This window comes from Amborella trichopoda, chromosome 12, assembly GCF_054954075.1.
Source record: "Amborella trichopoda isolate Santa Cruz 75 chromosome 12, AtrichopodaSantaCruz75HAP2 v2.0, whole genome shotgun sequence".
Classification (NCBI taxonomy): Eukaryota; Viridiplantae; Streptophyta; class Magnoliopsida; order Amborellales; family Amborellaceae; genus Amborella; species Amborella trichopoda.
The window spans coordinates 38,967,172-38,984,803 of NC_142347.1; the positions used below are offsets into that span (position 1 = coordinate 38,967,172).

Here is a 17,632-nt window from a genome sequence, read left to right on the forward strand (position 1 = left end):
ACCAGGATTGAGCCCTCAGAGGGCGCCTCAGACAAAGAAGAGAGGTATCCTGCTTGTTGACAGCTAGCAGAAGGCAGGGTCGTACCCAAAGCCTGTCACCTCGATAAACTGAGGTACCCTGCCCGCCTAGGACATTCTGGTGCACAAAGAAGACGGCTGCCAACCGAAGGCCCTTCAGCAGACAGAACAAACAACAAAACAAAGAAACCCATACCAAATGGGAAGAGTGCCCACAAGCATGGCACTTGGCCGCCAGACAGGCCTAATTTTTGACTAACGAGGTCCGTACAAAATCCTTAGCTGTTAGGACCACAAATAGTCCTTTGAAGGTGAGGACTTCAACAGGATCCCTCAAAAAAGTCTCTTATCCCCCTAAAAGTCTCCATGGATGGACCTGCGAACAATGCATTCAAACGTCTGAGCATCCTAGTTATAACATTGCTTGTTTCTCCTCGGCGTTCGCGTGGTCTTGTGGCTAGGAAGAAAAAAGTAATAAAGCCGAAGGAAATTTTTCAAATGTTGTCCTCCTCGCTTCTCTCAAAGCACAACATTCAGCGGGGCATGCTGTTTGAAGACATTTTTCAGCACCTTGGGTCCCCGATGCGGAATAAAAAGAGTGGCCGATCAAAAAAGCCTGAATTACAGTGGAATTCTCGACAGTCCCAAAATTACCCCAGAACGGGTAGAAATCTTCCTAAGCACTTCAAAAGGCCACCTGTCAAGTTTCGTCGCAATTCGACATGTCTAAGGCAGTGAACACAAATAAATATTTTTGGAAAAATCAGCCTCTAACACCCAGAAACGGACCCTATAACAAGAACTCTATTTTCAGTACATCAAATAGTTGTGGGACCACTGCCATTGAATCCGGCACGGTCGAAAATCCCCTGAGGTTTCATCTTAAATGGGCGCTCCAGGACAAAGTTATAGGTAAAAGACCGAAAAGGGGTAGGATGCACACTAATCTCAATGGTGACTGTTTTTATAGTCTCGGGCAGTGACTTTCGAGAGCCATATCTCACTCGTCTCGGGTCGGATCGTGCTCAAATTTTGTGAGCGTGTTTGTCTCGTCAAGACGAGCGTTTCGATATGTGGCACACCCAGTGACGACGTTCGAGCGAGGAGAAAAGCTAGAGAGCAGTTGGCGATTTGCGCCAAAAGTTACAGGAAATTCAACAGCGACATGTCCCGCTCGAGCGGCCATATCACGACGCTCGCGCATCGGTTTGACACGAGATCACTTCCATCGCGTGCGTAAGGTCCAAGGCTACCATTGGTCCAAACTCCGTGCGGGATGAACGGTTGGATTGCACGCACGAAGCCGATAAAGTTGCTGTAAATTCCGGCTGCCGAAATTAAGATTCCGGGCAAAAAACCCAAGACTACAAAATCTTCGTAGGGGCACGAAATGGAACTGCGTTTGTTGTCATACGATCGTGACGGCATGCTCAGCGCAAGGCAATGAAGAAATCACAAAGAAATATCAAGATATGAGCATACTATCGATCCAAAGTTTTCATGATTTGCACGAATTTCAAGTCGCATGATCGTGGTTTAAAAACACGATACGTGGCTCGAAGATGGTGTCAAATCGATCGCCAAGACGAGCCCTACACGAAATCAATCATCTTTTTGTCAAACGGGCACCAGAGCAACCCCGGATCATCCATGGAAGATCACGCACGTTTTAGGATAGCAGTAGCAAGGACTGTTTTGGAATTTCATATATTCTTAAGCAGGGGCAAAACAGTCATTGTGTACCTAATTTAGATTTTATTTAATTCAAATAAATTATATTTATCAACAATTAGGATTAATTTTGATCAATCCACCCATGTTTGGGCAAAAGTCTATATATATCACGTGATATCATTGTACATGGGACCCCACTTTGCTTAATAAAATTTTGATCTTTCTTCATTGTTGGGTCACGTTTTGGAAGAGAGAGGAAGGAGAGAAATTTGTTTGGGTCAGTACACTTGGGCTTAACGTAAATCTCTCTCTCTTCTCTTTCTCTCTCTTTCCCTCTCTTTCTCTGTCCTCTTTCACAAACGAAGGAGCCCCATCGCCGTCTGTGTTTCACTCTTTCTCCTTCTCTTCTTCCCTCTTTCCTTCCCTTGTGGTCTCGCATGACCACGACCCTACCTCTTCCCGTTTCCCTGTGGTCCCTCATGACCACAACCTTCCCCTCTCTCCTTGTGGTCCAATATGACCGCAATTTCTTTCTTTTTTTATCCATTTATCCCCTGCACGTCCACCTGCTTCCTGTGCACCCTCGGGTCTACCTTCTCCTTTTTCTGGTAGTCTCTCATGTCCACCTCCCTTTCTCTCCTTTCTGTGCACCTTCACATCACCCCCCTTCGTGTACTCTCACGATCCTTTTTTCCCTCTCACGATCCGTAGTCCCGTGAGACCACCATTCTCAAAACCTTTCTACTCAACGCCGTCGGTGCAACCCACCTTATTGCCGCCTGTGAAACATAACCTATCGCCGTGTGTGTGAAACATAACCTATCGCCGTCTGTGAGACATAACCTATCGCTGTGTATGAAACTAACCCATCACCGTGCACCCCTCTACCACGGTACTGTTGCTCTCTCTCTAACCCTACATTATCTCTTTCTACCTCTGCCATCCTTCACTGCTGAGCCCTCTTCCCACAGCAACCTTGCTTATCCACCTCCGTCATCTCTCGTCCACTCACAAACCACCTCAACCATCTCTCTTCATCGTAACCTCTCCCGTCCACTCACGAACCACCACAACCATCTGTCTTCATCGCAACCTCTCCCTGCTGTCTACCGCCTCCTCTCTATGCTACTCAGCAACCAACCCTCTCTCTATTGCTAATGCTCTCTATCCCTTAGCCACCACCCACAAGCAGGCCATCCTCCATCTTCTTCTCCACTCCAACCAGCAGCCAACCACACCAGCCATTGCTCTCTGTCTCTAATCCTCTGCTGTTCACGTAGTCCCTCCTCTGCTCCTAGCCATACACCTTTCTCCACCCCGCTACACTACCATTGCAGCCTCATCCCAGCCACAACCTACACCTTCCTGTTTGCAACCACCTCAGCCAACTCCACCTCTCTCTTCTCTCACCCACTTCCCTTTCTCACACTGCTCCACCACCTGCAACTCTCTCACTTCCATCTCCTCCACCCTTCTGTGTCCACCTCCACTTCTGCCATTTGCCCATCATCTCCGCTGCCCCATGGTGACCTCTTGCTCTCTCCCTGTTGTCTCACATTTCCGCCCCCATTCCATCCTCTGCAGCCTGCTATCACCCCATAACGACCTCTCGCTCTCTCCTTGTCGTCTCACATTTCCGCCCCCATTCCATCCTCTGCAGCCTGCTCTCACCCCATCGCAGCCATCTTGCTGCTCCAACTTCTCCCACCATCTTTTCCACCTGCCTCCTCTTCTTCCGACCAGCAACTTCTGCCATCCAGTTGCTGCCCCTTTCCTGACTGCAACTCCCGTACTCTTCTCGCCCCAACCTTTTGAAATCTTGTGATCTCCTCTCGCTCTAACCCTCGGCAACCTCATGTCCTCTCCGACCTTAAGCAACCTCGCTCACACCCCATTCTCGGTCCTCTAATTGTTGTGCTTTCTCTCTCTAAAAATCTACCAAAGAAAACCCACAAACGAAGCACTCCCCATCCCTTTCGTTTTATTTTCTTGTTTTTCGTTTTCATTCTCTTCCTTTCATTTCGTTCCTTCTAATCGTTCTATTTCAAAACTCACTCTCTCTATCTAAACTTAAAAACCCATTACCCAAGCCTTTCTCTCAACTAATCTTTTTTCTTTAATATTATCTAACGTTACCTTCCCTTATTCACATAAAACCCTTATTCACATAAAACCCAAATAAACCAACTTTCTTTCTCTCTCAACTAAAGCTTCTTTTTCTTTATTTTATTAAACCATTCTATTTTACTTCTTCTACCCCTTCCCTTTGATTTTATTCCATTTTACTCCTTTTTATTTCATTCCATTTACTTCACTTTATTCCATTCCATTTATTGTGCCTTACTCACTTTATCCTATCACACCACTCTTACTCTTACTCCATTCATTTATTTTATTTTAATAATCTCATCTTATTTCATTTTCTTCCATCCCTTTATTTTATTTTACTCTGCTTCATTTTATCACATTTCATTTTATTCTAATTCCATTTTCTAATTTTTATTTTAATTCTTTCATTTTTATTTCACCTCATTTTCCATCACTTTTATTTCACCATCATTTTTATTTTCACTTCCTCTATCTCTCCATCGCTTGTTTGACTAGAGGGCAGGCTGAGCCTTGAGCCGTCGTGCCAGTCTTGTCGTTGAGCAATATTGCCGCCATGCCCGTCTGAGTTACCACGCCCGTCTTGCTACCACGTCAGACTAGCCATCGTGCCAGGCTTGTCGGTGTTGGTTCTGCCATGGAGTAGTATTGCCCCCGTGCCGGTCTGAGTTACTGTGCCCATCTTACTACCACGTTAAATCAGTCACCGTACTGGTCTAGCCATTGTGCCAGCCTAGCCGCTGTGTCATGGACCCACGTGAGGTAAGTCCCGCCTCATGACCCTAATTCCTCTCTCACCGGTTGGAACTCCTGCCCACATCGTCTTTACGTGGTTCCCAAGAGAGTGATCTCAGGTCCCGGGTCCATCTCGAATCCGAAACCACACCACCAGGTCCACCATTAGGGTTGTGAGACGGGACTTACGGCACGTGGGTCCGTGACACGGTGCGGCTAGGCTGGCCAGTGGCTAGACCAGTACGGTGACTGATTTGATGTGGTAACAAGACGGGTACGGTAACTCAAACCGGCACAATGGCAATACTACTCAACGGCAGAACCAACACCGATCAGCCTGATACGATGGCTAGTCTGACGTGACAGCAAGATAGGCATGGTAACTCAGACCAGCACAACGACAATACCGCTAGACTGGCACGACAACTCAAGGCTCAGCCTGCCCTCTGGTCAAACAAGTGATGGAGAGAAAGAGAGGAAGTGAAAATAAATATGATGGTGAAATAAAAGTAATGGAAAATGAGGTGAAATGAAAATGAATTAAATGAATTAAAATAAAAATTAGAGAACGGAATTAGAATAAAATGAAATGGGATAAAATGAAGCGGAGTAAAATAAAATAAAAGGGATGGAAGAAAATGAAATAAGATGAGATTATTAAAATAAAATAAATGAATGGAGTAGGAGTAAGCTGTGATAGGATAAAGTGAGTAAGGCAAAATAAATGGAATGGAATAAAGTGAATTAAATGGAATGAAATAAAAGGAAGGAGTAAAATGGAATAAAATAAAAGGTAACGTAGAAGAAGTAAAATAGGATGGTTTAATACAATAAAGAAAAAGAAAACTTTAGTTGGGAGAGAAGTAACGTTGGTTTATTTGGGTTTTATGTGAATAAGGGAAGGTAACGTTAGATAATATATATATAAAAAAAAAAGATTAGTTGAGAGAGAGAGTTTTGAAATAGAACGATTAGAAGGAACGAAACGAAAGGAGGAGAACAAAAATGAAAAGAAGAAAATACAACGAAAGGTATAGGGAGTGTTTCGTTTGTGGGTTTTCTTTGGTAGATTCTTAGAGAGAGAAAGCACAGCAATTACAGGGCCGAGAATGGGGGGTGAGCGAGGTTGCTTAAGGTTGAAGAGGACATGAGGTTGCGGAGGGTTAGAGCGCGAGGAGATCACGAGATTTCGAAGGTTGGGGCGATGAGAGGGCACCAACTAGATGGCAGAAGTTGCTGGTCGGAAGAAGAGGAGGCAGGTGGAAAAGATGGTGGGAGAAGTTGGATCAGCAAGATGGCTGCGATGGGGTGAGAGCAGGCTGCAGAGGATGGAATGGGGGCGAAAATGTGAGACGACAGGGAGAGAGTGAGAGGTCGCTATGGGGTGAGAGCAGGCTGCAGAGGATGGAATGGGGGCGGAAATGTGAGACGACAGGGAGAGCGTGAGAGGTCGCTATGGGGCAGCGGAGATGATGGGCAAATGGCGAAAATGGAGGTAGACGCAGCAGGGTGAAGGAGATGGAAGTGAGAGAATTACAGGTGGTGGAGCAGTGTGAGAAAGGGAAGTGGGTGAGAGAAGAGAGAGAGGTGGAGTTGGCTGAGGTGGTTGCAGCAGGAAGGTGTAGGTTGTGGCTGCAACGGTAGTGCAGCGAGGTGGAGAAAGATGTATGGCTCGGAGCAAAGGAGGGACTGCGTGAACAGCAGAGGATTAGAGAGAGAGAGCAATGGCTGGTGTGGTTGGCTGCTGGTTGGAGTGGAGAAGAAGATGGATGATGGCCTGGTTGTGGGTGGTGGCTGAGGGACAGAGAGCATCAGCAATGGAGAGAGGGTTGGTTGCTGAGTAGTAAAGAGAGGAGGCAGTAGACAGCAGGGAGAGGTTGCGATGAAGAGAGATGGTTGAGGTGGTTCGTGAGTGGACAAGAGATGACGAAGGTGGATAAGTAAGGTTGCTGTGGGAAGAGGGCTCAGCAGTGAAGGGTGGCAGAGGTAGAAAGAGATGACGAAGGGTTAGAGAGAGAGCACCAATAGCGTGGGAGAGGGGCGCACGGCAATGGTGTGGAGAGGGGCACACGGCAATGGTGTGGAGAGGGGCACACGGAGATGGGTTGGTTTCACAAACGGCGATGGGTTGATTTCACAGACGGCGATAGGTTATGTTTCACAGACGGCGATAGGTTATGTTTCACACACACGGCGATAGGTTATGTTTCACAAGCGGCAATAAGGTGTGCACAGACGACGTTGGGTAGAAAGGTTTAGGGAATGGTGGTTGCACAGAACTACGGATCGTGAGAGGGAAAAAAGGAACGCGATAGTGCACAAAGGGGGGTGATGTGAAGGTGCACAGAAAAGGAGAGAAAGGGAGGTGGACATGGGAGACTACCAAAAAAAGGAGGAGGTAGACCCGAGGGTACACAGGAAGCAGGTGGACGTGCAAGGTATAAAATGATAAGAAAAGAAAGAAATTGCAGTCATGCTGGACCACAAGGAGAGAGAGGGGACGGTTATGGTCGTGAGGGACTACAGGGAAGAGGGAAGAGCTAGGGTCGTGGTCATGCGAGACCACAAGGGAAGGAAAGAGGGAAGAAGAGAAGGAAAAAGAGTGAAACACAGACGGCCATGGGGCTCTGCCGTCTGTGAAAAAGGAGAGAGAAAGAGAGAGAGAGAGAGAGAAAGATAGAGAAGAGAGAGAAAGTGAAGAGAGAGAAAGAGAAGAGAGAGAAAAAGAGAAGAGAGAGAAAGAGATTTACTTTAAGCTCAGGGGTACCGACCCAAAAATTTCTCTCCTTCTCTCTCCTAAAATGTGACCAAACAATGAAGAAAAATCAAAATTTTATTAAGCAAAGTAGGGTCCCTTGTACTATGATATCACGTGATATATATAGACTTTTTCCCAAATATGGGTGGATTGATCAAAATTAACCCTAATTGCTGACAACTACAATTTATTTGAATTAAATAAAATCTAAAAATAGGTACAAAATGACTATTTTGCCCCTGCCTAACAATACATGGAATTCAAAAACAGTCCATGTTGCTGCCCTAGAATGTACGTGATCTTTCATAGATGATCCGGGGTTGATCTGGTGCCCGTTTGACAAAAAGATGATTGCTTTCTTGTAGGGCTCGTCATGGCGATCGATTTAATACCAACTTCGAGCCACGGATCGTGTTTTTAAGCCACAATCATGTGACTTGAAATTCGTGAGAATCTTGAAAACTTCGAATCGATAGTGTGCTCATATCTTGATGTTTCTTTGTGATTTCTTCGTTGTATCGCACTGAGCATGCCGTCACGATCGCGTGACAACAAACGCAATTCGATTTCGTGCCCGAACGAAGATTTTGCAGTCTTGGGTTTTTGCCCGGAATCTGAATTCTGGCAGCCGGAATTTACAGCAACTTTATCGACTTCGCGCGTGCAATCCGACCTTTCATCACGCACGGCGTTCAGACCAATGGTAGCCCTGGACCTTAAGCACGCGATGGAACTGGTCTCGTGTCAAACCAATACGCGAGCGTCGTCATATGGCCGCTCAAGCGGAACATGTCGCTGCTGAATTTCCTGTAACTTTTGCCGCGAATTGCCAACCTCTCTCTAGCTTTCTCCCCCTCGAGCGTCGTCAAGGGGCGTGCCACATATTGAAACGCTCGTCTTGACGAGACAAACACGCTCACAAAATTTGAGCGCGATTCTACTCAGGACAAGTGAGATATGGCTCTCGAAAGTCACTGCTCGAGACTGTAAAAACAGTCACCATTAATGGTGATTTGGTGCAGGGAGGGCACTTGACACTTACTACCCTTTCGTTGGGTCGTTCTTGTTTGGGTAGTTTTTCCTTTGTTTTTCTGTTTTCACACATCACATGGTTGTTGGGTTTCTTAACCCGTTTATTCGAATCGGGGATTTTCTGATCCCTGCATTCGCGAACGTTCCCCAAGAACAAGTTCTTCGAACTTTGTTCCCAACCTTCCTTTTGAGCAAAGACCCAGTGTTTAGCTCCGAAGTCTTTAACCTGGATAAGCGTGAGGGACTTAAAGGACCCTAACTCCCCATCTCTTAGCTCTGGTGGAACTTCCGCCAAGACACCCTACATTGGTGGCACATACGTTACCACTCACAGCATGCACCCTGTCACCGCCAAGTCACTTGTCGGTCATATTGCCGAGGTACGCCGGAAGGCTACCCAGTCCCTTTCTGCAGAAGGCAAGCAAGTTGTCGTTGCTTCAGTGGGTCGCCGCAAGGCTACCCCCCACACTGTGCAGCCTACCCGTTTTCAGTCTTTTATCCATAACTTTGTCCTGGAGCGCCCGATTAATTCGAAACTTGACCCCTGGAGGTTTTCGATTGTGCCGAATCCAATAGCGGTGGTCCCATAGCTGTTTAATGTACCGAAAATAGATTTCTAGTTATAGGATCCGTTTCAAGGTGCTAGAGGCTGATTTTTCGAAACTGTTTCTTTGTGTTCACTGCATTAGAAATGTCGGATTGCGACGAAACTTGGCAGGTGGCCTTTTGAAGTGCTTAGGAAGATTTCTACCCGTTCTGGGGCAATTCTGGGATTGTCGAGAATTCCACTGTAATTCAGGCTTTATTGACCGACTTCTTTTTTCATTCCGCATAGGGGACCCAAGGTGCTGAAAAACGTCTTCAAACATATGCAAGTAGAGAAGATATTCGAAGTGTTGCATTGTTCCGATGAATAGAAAGTTAGACTGGGGACCTATATATTAGAAGGAGATGCCGAGCACTGGTGGAGCTCGGTGAGGCAATCCTGGGAAGAGTTAGAGATTGAAGCCACCTGGGAGAATTTCCTAGTGGCGTTTGACGAAAAATATTTCCCCGATTCCGTCCGAGAGAGGAAAGAAGTTGAATTCACTGAGCTGCAACAAGGGAGGCTGTCAGTGGAGCAATATGCAGCCAAATTCGTAGAGCTCTCTGGGTACGCGCCCCACATCATCAATATAGAGGACGTAAAGCAAGCAAGTTTGAAAGGAGCCTCCAGCTAGATATCAGAGGGAGAATAATATCAGCCAACCTCAAGACGTTCTCCCCATTAGTAGACCTCGTTATGAAGATTGAGAGAGATTGCGAGGAGTTTCGGTTGAGGAAGGAGGGGAAAGTGACGTCCGCACCCGTCTGAACGTTTCGGGAAGAAGACTCGGCCACCTTATGGGAGAGATTTTAGGGGAAGGCCTAATCAAGGCAGCATGAACGCTCAAAAGACCTCTCCAAGAGATGTGAGAGATAACCGACGCCCGACTTGTTCATATTGTGGGTCAAACAACCACTCTGCGGCTGAGTTCTACAAGAAGTTGGGAGCATGTTAGCAGTGTGGCAAGCCCGACCACTTAATCAAGAACTGTTCGGTGACGAAGCTCGAAAACATACCAAAGACTCAAGGTCGGGTATTCACACTTACAGAGCAGGAAGCTAAGGCGCCCACCTCAGTAATTAGAGGTACGCTCCTTGTTTGTGGTAGAGAAACTAAAATCTTGTTTGACCCTTGTGACGACCCTAAATTTTTGGAATTGAAAAAATATAATCAATAGTGTTGATAAAACAAAATAAATAAATAAAATAAAATAAAATACTTAAAATAAAAGAATATTTTAGAGTGATAGTTCACTGTGTCAAAATGCACCATGGGTCCATCAATTTACTCATCTTTTCGTTTAGGTTAGGAGTGTTAGCTTTTCTGACAGTAATTTCATTTTGGTTGTTATGTGTCATGGACACATATAGTATTAGGTGTTATAATTTTATTAGCCCTCTCCCATGCCTTACCCTCCAGCGTTATCAATGGCCCATCTAATGGTCCGGGAAATGAAGTTGTTGGATGATGTAGCAGGATGGCATCCAGCTCCGCCCCAGGGTAGTGGGGTAAGTATCACAGCTTGCATAAGGCTAGAACCCCAGCTTTTTCAATAGATTCGGCTGGTACAAAAGAAAGACCTCATCTCGTGAAAATTTTGGAAGAGATGAAACTGAAAAAAAGAGACGATTTCTCTATGAGCAGTGATGACTTGTTGAGATTCAGAAATCGAGTCTGTATCTGTATCTCGAAAGATTAGGATGTGAAGAGGGCTGTTTGTTTGGCTATGTCTGGAAGAATATGGAAAATGCATTACCAATATGTTATCAGCAATTGCCTATAAACTATCATTTCTTTTTCATTGTCACAAAATTTCACTGAAATTTGGAATTAAAGTATCATCACACCATTCCAAAAAGAATTTCTAATAGTAAGGTCCTCACCATTCTAAAGAGAGAGAGAGAGAGAAATAAAGGAATTAATAATCACCATTCCAAAGATAGAGAGAGTGCAAAGTATTGATCTTAATCATATCACCATTTTGAAGAGAGAATGAGAACGAGAAATAAAATTATCATTGTTCCAACAAGATTTACTAATATTATCATAGATATAGAAACTGATAGAGAAGTTCATCATCATCCACCAAAAGAGAGAGAGATAATGTATGTGTGTGTTAGAGAGTAAGTATAGCAATTCAATGACAAAATTTCCCAAGTCCAAAAACCATCTCGGTATTGTTGACACCATATTTGTTGACACCAAAGTATCTACTCTTCACACCATTTTTTTCTTTTTTTTTTTGGCTTTATACCCAAAAGATGGGTGAGAGTACAATCCCAATTAGTATGTAGTTTAAACTTTATAATGGCATCCAGTGATTCAAAAAGCGGACCTCCCAGTGCCTAGGCGGTCCGTAAGGCCCAAGCGCATCGCTTAGGCCTAGGCGGCCAATCTGGGCAGTCAATCCCTTAGTGGCCGCCTAGGCAGTAAGAAACCCGCCTAGGCGGGCTCAGCGCCCAACCTTGGGCGGCCGCCCAGGGGCGGGAAAAAAATCGTGAGGGCATTTTGTGTCATTCGTTTTTGTTTTTAAGGCCCAAAAATTAGGGTTTTAAGATTCATTTGAAACCTAAACCTTGTTTGAGCCAAATTTAGAGAGAGAAAACCACCAAAAAATTAGATTGTGGTGAATTTTTTAAAATCGAAGGGTTACTCAAAGTTAACCAAAATTGATCAAAACATCACTCATTCATATTATATTTACTTTTTGATGTTTTGCAAAGCTATTAGAGGGTGTTTTAGAAGATTTTGAGTATTTAGAAACGTCTTTGAGGTGAAAGTTTGAAGATTGAACAATCAAACTCAAAGTAAGTGATTTGTATTATTTTTTAGATGTCTTATTCGGGATCTAATAGGAGTGGTGATCCCGGTTGGAAATATGGCTATAACCCAGATCCTAATGATAAAATTGCATAAAATGCAATTTTTGTGAAAAGGATACAAAAGGGGGCATAAACCGCTTCAAGAAACATCTTGCCAGTATCAAGTGCCCCATGTAAAAAGACTCCTGATGCTGCTAAAGAGGAAATAAAGAATTTTTTGAGCTTGGTGAAAATGAAAAAAGATGAGAGATTTGCCTCTATAGCAAAGATTAGGTCTGGGGTTTAAATCAATTTTGATGATGATGATAGTGATGAGGAAAGGATTGGAGAGGGATGTCAAGAGGTTGAAGAATCCATTATTAGGGGTAAGGGGAAGGGAGTTATAATTGGTTATGGTTCTGGCTCTGAGAGTAAGAAGCCTCCAATCAAGAAAGAAGAGAGAGATAGAGCTGCGCATTATTTGGCTACATGGTTTTATGAGGCGGGCATTCCTTTCAATACCGCTCGCTTGAGCAGCTTTTAAGTTGCACTAGAGGCAATTGGCCAATTTGGCCCTGGGATAAAACCCCCAACCCCATATGAGCTTTCAGAGCCTTTTTTAAAAAAGGCAGTGAGTGCACAAAGGAAGCTGTAGAACTTAAGAAAGATGCATGGGCTCAGTATGGGGACCGATGCTTAGAGTGATAGGAAGAGAAGAAGTCAAATGAATTTGCTTGTGAATTGCTTAGTAGGGACTGTTTTTTTGAGGTCTATTGATGCCCATTACATATTTCAAGTGATAAAGAAAGGAATCAAGGAGGTTGGAGAGCATCTTGTTGTACAGGTTGTCACAGACAATGTTGCTACATCTAATTTGTTACGAATAGCTTATCTTAAAATCTTTTGGACACCATGCGCAGCACATTGTATGGACCTCATGCTTGAGGCTCTTGGCGGTTTAACCGAGGTATCAAGTGCAATGAAGAAGGTGCAGTGAAGAAGGCCATGTATGTTACGAATTTCATTTATAGCCACCATATCACGCTCAGCATGATCTGTACCTTTACAAAGAAGAAAGATATTGTGAAGCCTGGGGTCAACGTGGTACTTATACCTAGATAGCATACATTCGAGGAGAGTGCAGTTGAGGCAAATGTTTACCTCGGATAAGTGGAGAGAATGCAAGTGGTCTAAGGCTCAGGTTGGGAAGAAGGTGTGAGATATTATACTTTTTAAGGCTTTTTGGCGAGAGGTGAATGACGCTCTGAAGGTATTTTTTCCTCTTATTAAAGTCCTTCACAGGGTTGATAGTGATAAGCCTTCTATGGGCTACATATATGATGCTATGGAGAAATACAAAAGAGAGATAGCCCAAAATTTCAATGATGAAGAAACCCACTACAAGCCTGTTTGGGAGATTATTGATGAGAAGTGGGATCGGCAGCTACATCGCCCATTGCATGCAGCTGGTTATTATTTGAAGCCAGGTTTTTTTTATATTGACAAGGATATACAAACAAATGACACAATTACAAATGGATTTAATGAGTGTATGGAGGTGCTAGTCCCTGATCCTGATATGTAGGATATTATATGCGCTGATGAGCTGATAAATTACAAGTGCGCATAGAGTCCAATGGCGATGAGGCAAAGGACCAAAATTAATTCAGGTATTAAATATTATTATATTACTAATATTCTTAAGTTCATCTTCATCAAGTTCAACTGTTAAGTAATCAAGTATTTCTATTATTTATTTATGATTTTTTTTATTTCTTTGCAGCCCATTGGTGGAGCCAACATGGGCATAATTTTCCAAATTTACAAAAGTTGGTCATTCGGATCTTAAACTTAACCACTTCTTCATCCGGTTGTGCGCGCAATTAGAGTACTTTTGAAGGGGTAAAGCCATAAGGGTAATTTGTATAATTTTATAAATAATACATGAACCATAGATATTAGATTTTAATTAGTTCACTTTGATTTGATTATGTTAGGTTCATACAAAGAAAAAGAACAGGCTTGAATCAAAGAAGCTCAATGACCTTGTCTATGTCAAGTACAATCGATTCTTCAATGACACATTTGCTAAAAGAGATAATAGAGACCCCATCAGATCAAAAAATATGGACAATGCTATAGTGTGGTTAGTTGATGATGATGATGTCGAGGGGCATTAAGGATTGAGATGGGACATGGATGCTTCAGGGACATCAGTTGACCCTCCTAAGGCCACTAGAGCTTCTGCACAAAGAACAAGGGTGGAGGAAGAAGAGGAAGATTCGCAAGAGACGGAGGAAGACGAGTCACACTATGTCGAGGAGGATGACAACTCCGTTTACTCCGATGAATATGATGCCAACGCAGCTGACCTAAGATTTTCTGATGAAGAATGAATGTTGATTGTTGAATAATTATTAAACTTTGTTACTTTGAAGTTTGAACTTTAATTGAAGTATTGTGTATTGAACATTTGAACTATTGAAGATTCTTTTGAATCTTCAAGTATTACTTTCATAGTTTTATAATTTGGTTGGTTGGAATATTTTAAGTTATAATTAGATATGGATTATGGAGTATGAACCAACTTATAGATTATGGTTATGCTTATGGAATGAATGCTAGATACTAATATGTAGTATAATTTGAATATAACTGATAGTCTGATACTCAAATAACTGCAGAATCCTTATTTGGATTTAACTAGGCCGCCCAGGTTCTGGGCGCCCGCCTAGGCGCTGGGCGGCCTGGAGCCCCAATTCGCCTAGGACCCGCCTAACGCTTTTTGAAACACTGATTGCATCAGGCATAAAAATTAGCCACACCTTTTGTATGCCTTTGCGTCTTGATTTGGAATCACATGTTTTCAAGATGTTAACACTTTGGAATAACGTACTTTTATTATGATAAGCCATCACATTTTTTATGTTTTCTTTTCTTATGCTAAAGTTTTTCGATCATCTCTCTCCAGAAAACTTCCATGGTAAATTCAAAAGACAAAAAAAATTCGATGAAATTTGGCTAGTAACCTAGAAGGCTTTATGAAATGCATTGGAGGAGAAATTATGTTGGGGCATTGGAGGAGATTGAAGAGATAAATTAATTTAAAAAAGTTCTAAAAAAAAAAAACAATTCAAGCACATTGATTTGGCGATTATCTGTGAGTGAACTCAAGTCTTTCAAATTTATCAGCAAACAATAGCAGCACAAAAGAAAATATAACCCACTGATTTGGGATTTATTAACAAGAATAACAGCCCAAAAAAATAAACAGACTGATTTTGATTCATAAAGTAGAGAACCCAAATCCGCCATGTCATAGAAGTTACATATATTTCTAGATATCCAAGATTTATAAGCGACAAATGGACAACAAGAATGACAAACAAACACCAGTCAACAAAGATAAAAGCACTGAGATATGAAGTGTTTCTCTCTCTAACTTGATACTTTTTCTTTGAGTGACTAAAAGCAGGAGAAAACACAAAAAATAAACAGAAAAAAAATTGAAGCACATTCACAAAGGAATAAGCAATCATAGCAGAAATAAAAAAAACAGATTTTGGGAGAGAAAATCACCGAGAGACACACGCGAAAGATTTCCCCCAATTACCTGTCAAGACGCGTAATAGGTTTTTCACCCTTCACCGCGCGTAATGGGTTTCCTGATTTCTTGAGAAATCTCGGGTAATCTCTTTCCATTTCCTTACTATTAAAGTGTACCCAAACAATGGAAATGTCATATTTCCTTGTAATATATTGTCATGTAATAGATTTTCAGGTACCCAAACAGCCCCTAAAGGATGTATATTATAGTTTGGTTTTAGGGCTTATTTCTAGGGTTTTTTGTTTTTTAGGGTTGCAGATTTAAAAGAATAAGTCTTTGAGGCTGATTACTCTATGGATCTAATTTTGACGGGACCCACCTCTTCGACTCTTTTAAATCTTAAGTTTGGACGTGACCTTAGACAGAAGAAACTTTGATTAGTTCTATAGGTCTCAGAATCTTGTGTAAACACATGTGGTTTTTCATTCCTAATCCATGATAACATTTAATTATTGTGTATCCTGCTTCTTCCAATTTTTGTCATTTCTTAATAGCTTGGCTTTTGGTTGATATTACCTGTTGACACACTTGTAGCATCCAAATCAATGTGAATTCCACACTTTTCATTCATATCGACAAGAGATCTAGAAAAAAGGTGGGGGGTGGAGAATCGATATTCAAGTCATGAGCGGCACTTGGCTTATTAGAGTCAAGACAGTTGGGGACTGCACAACTTTTATGTGAGCTCCGCTCCCCTCCATTCATTCTTACTCTAAAATTAGCCCACATATAGTAGGACCGAAGCACTCTATTCGTGGCAAACTCAGACCTAGGTGGGTACCAGTCGAACCTAATTGTATTTCAAAAGTTTGCTGGTTAGGATCCCCGCCATACCTACCTTACCCTAGAAACTTAGGGCAAAGTTGTCAAGTATTTTTGTGTGGCTTGTAGTGAGTCATAGCCAGGAGATGTCTCTTTGTCGAGTCAACGTCCGTGGCGATTCTGACATTGAGTCGACCATATTATCCATGCTTGGGTTTGAAAACATATACATGAATTCGAGAGGCAATATATTTTAGTATGCGATGGACATGCCCCCAGGCTCATAGTCGATCAAACACATGTGTAAAGGGATCCATAGTTTGTCGGCCAGAACTACATGTTGCTAGCCCTAGAAGATCTCATAGGACGACCCATAGTTATGAAGTATTCGCTTCTAAGACCACCCTCAATAGCCAAGGGATTAGGCTAGCGGCGGTATTCCAAGAACTTGGAATCACTACCCAATCTAGTATACATTAAGGCAGGGAAAATGACGTCCACACCCTTTCCAATTACCCATCACACTACTAGGATTCACATGATCCTATATTCCTAGAAACCAAGAAATCCAGGGTAGGTAGGCATCGTTATTGGTCCGCAATTGAATGTCGTAGGGTAGGTAGGCATCATTATTGGTCGATTTCAAGAAAACCTTGATGTGCAAACTTTTTGAACTCTTTAGCAGATCAAGGCTATAGTATACAAGCCTCGGCCCATCAACCAGCCAGAGCAGATGCTAATAATTTAGGTTGACCACGACAACAAACTGGCCAGATTTCGAACTGGTCATCCCCTGTCATGCAGCCTAACTCGCAGCCTGTTAGGGAGCTTATAGGTCAGTTTACCCATAGAGCTGAACTTCATAAGGTCTTTCGAGACACTCGAACCCATAAACTACCGAGATAGTTTCTCTCCTGTCATATAGGCATTCCCATCAATGTATGCTTGCCAACTAGTTCGCTGGCGAGGTTACCATTCTACCAACAACCCACATGATAGCCCTCACAAATGCCCTAGCAAGAATGGGATTCCACGATGCCTTACCCTAAAGGATGATGTAAAGGACACCCTCAGCTCTTACGGGTTCATGTTCCCTGAGTTTCAAACCAAGTTCATTAGAAAAGGGAACCCCGATGCACATGTCACTGCCTACTTATTGACGGTCCCAGCCCTACAGAACAAGATGGTAACCTCTTCTTCAAATAATAAGAGTAACTACAACAACAAGAAAAGCAATGCCAGCAATCAAGCCAATGAGATTGTCTTCAACGACAATCTGTAAGAGATTGTTCGACAGTCCAAGCAAACTCTTTAGAATCGAAAGAATCAATATAGGGTGACAGGAGGAAACACTTCTAGGAGACCATGGCAAGATATGAACTTCACGCTAATCAAAGAACTGCCTAACCAAGTTCTCAACAAGTGCCTTTAGAAAAACCTACCCACATAGTTAGGCCCCACATGAAGCAAAAGATAAGTTAAAGTGGTGCAAATGGCATACGAATCACACACATGATATACAAGATTGCATACACTTTAGACGTGTCCTCCAA

At 43.0% G+C, this 17,632-nt stretch overlaps 1 protein-coding gene across 5 annotated transcripts in view; it reads right to left on the reverse strand.

Annotated features, from left to right (window-relative positions):
• LOC18446903 (uncharacterized) overlaps nt 1–17,632 on the reverse strand; it is a 44,274-nt gene that overhangs the window by 6,635 nt on the left and 20,007 nt on the right. The gene's annotated exons all lie outside the window — the stretch shown is intronic.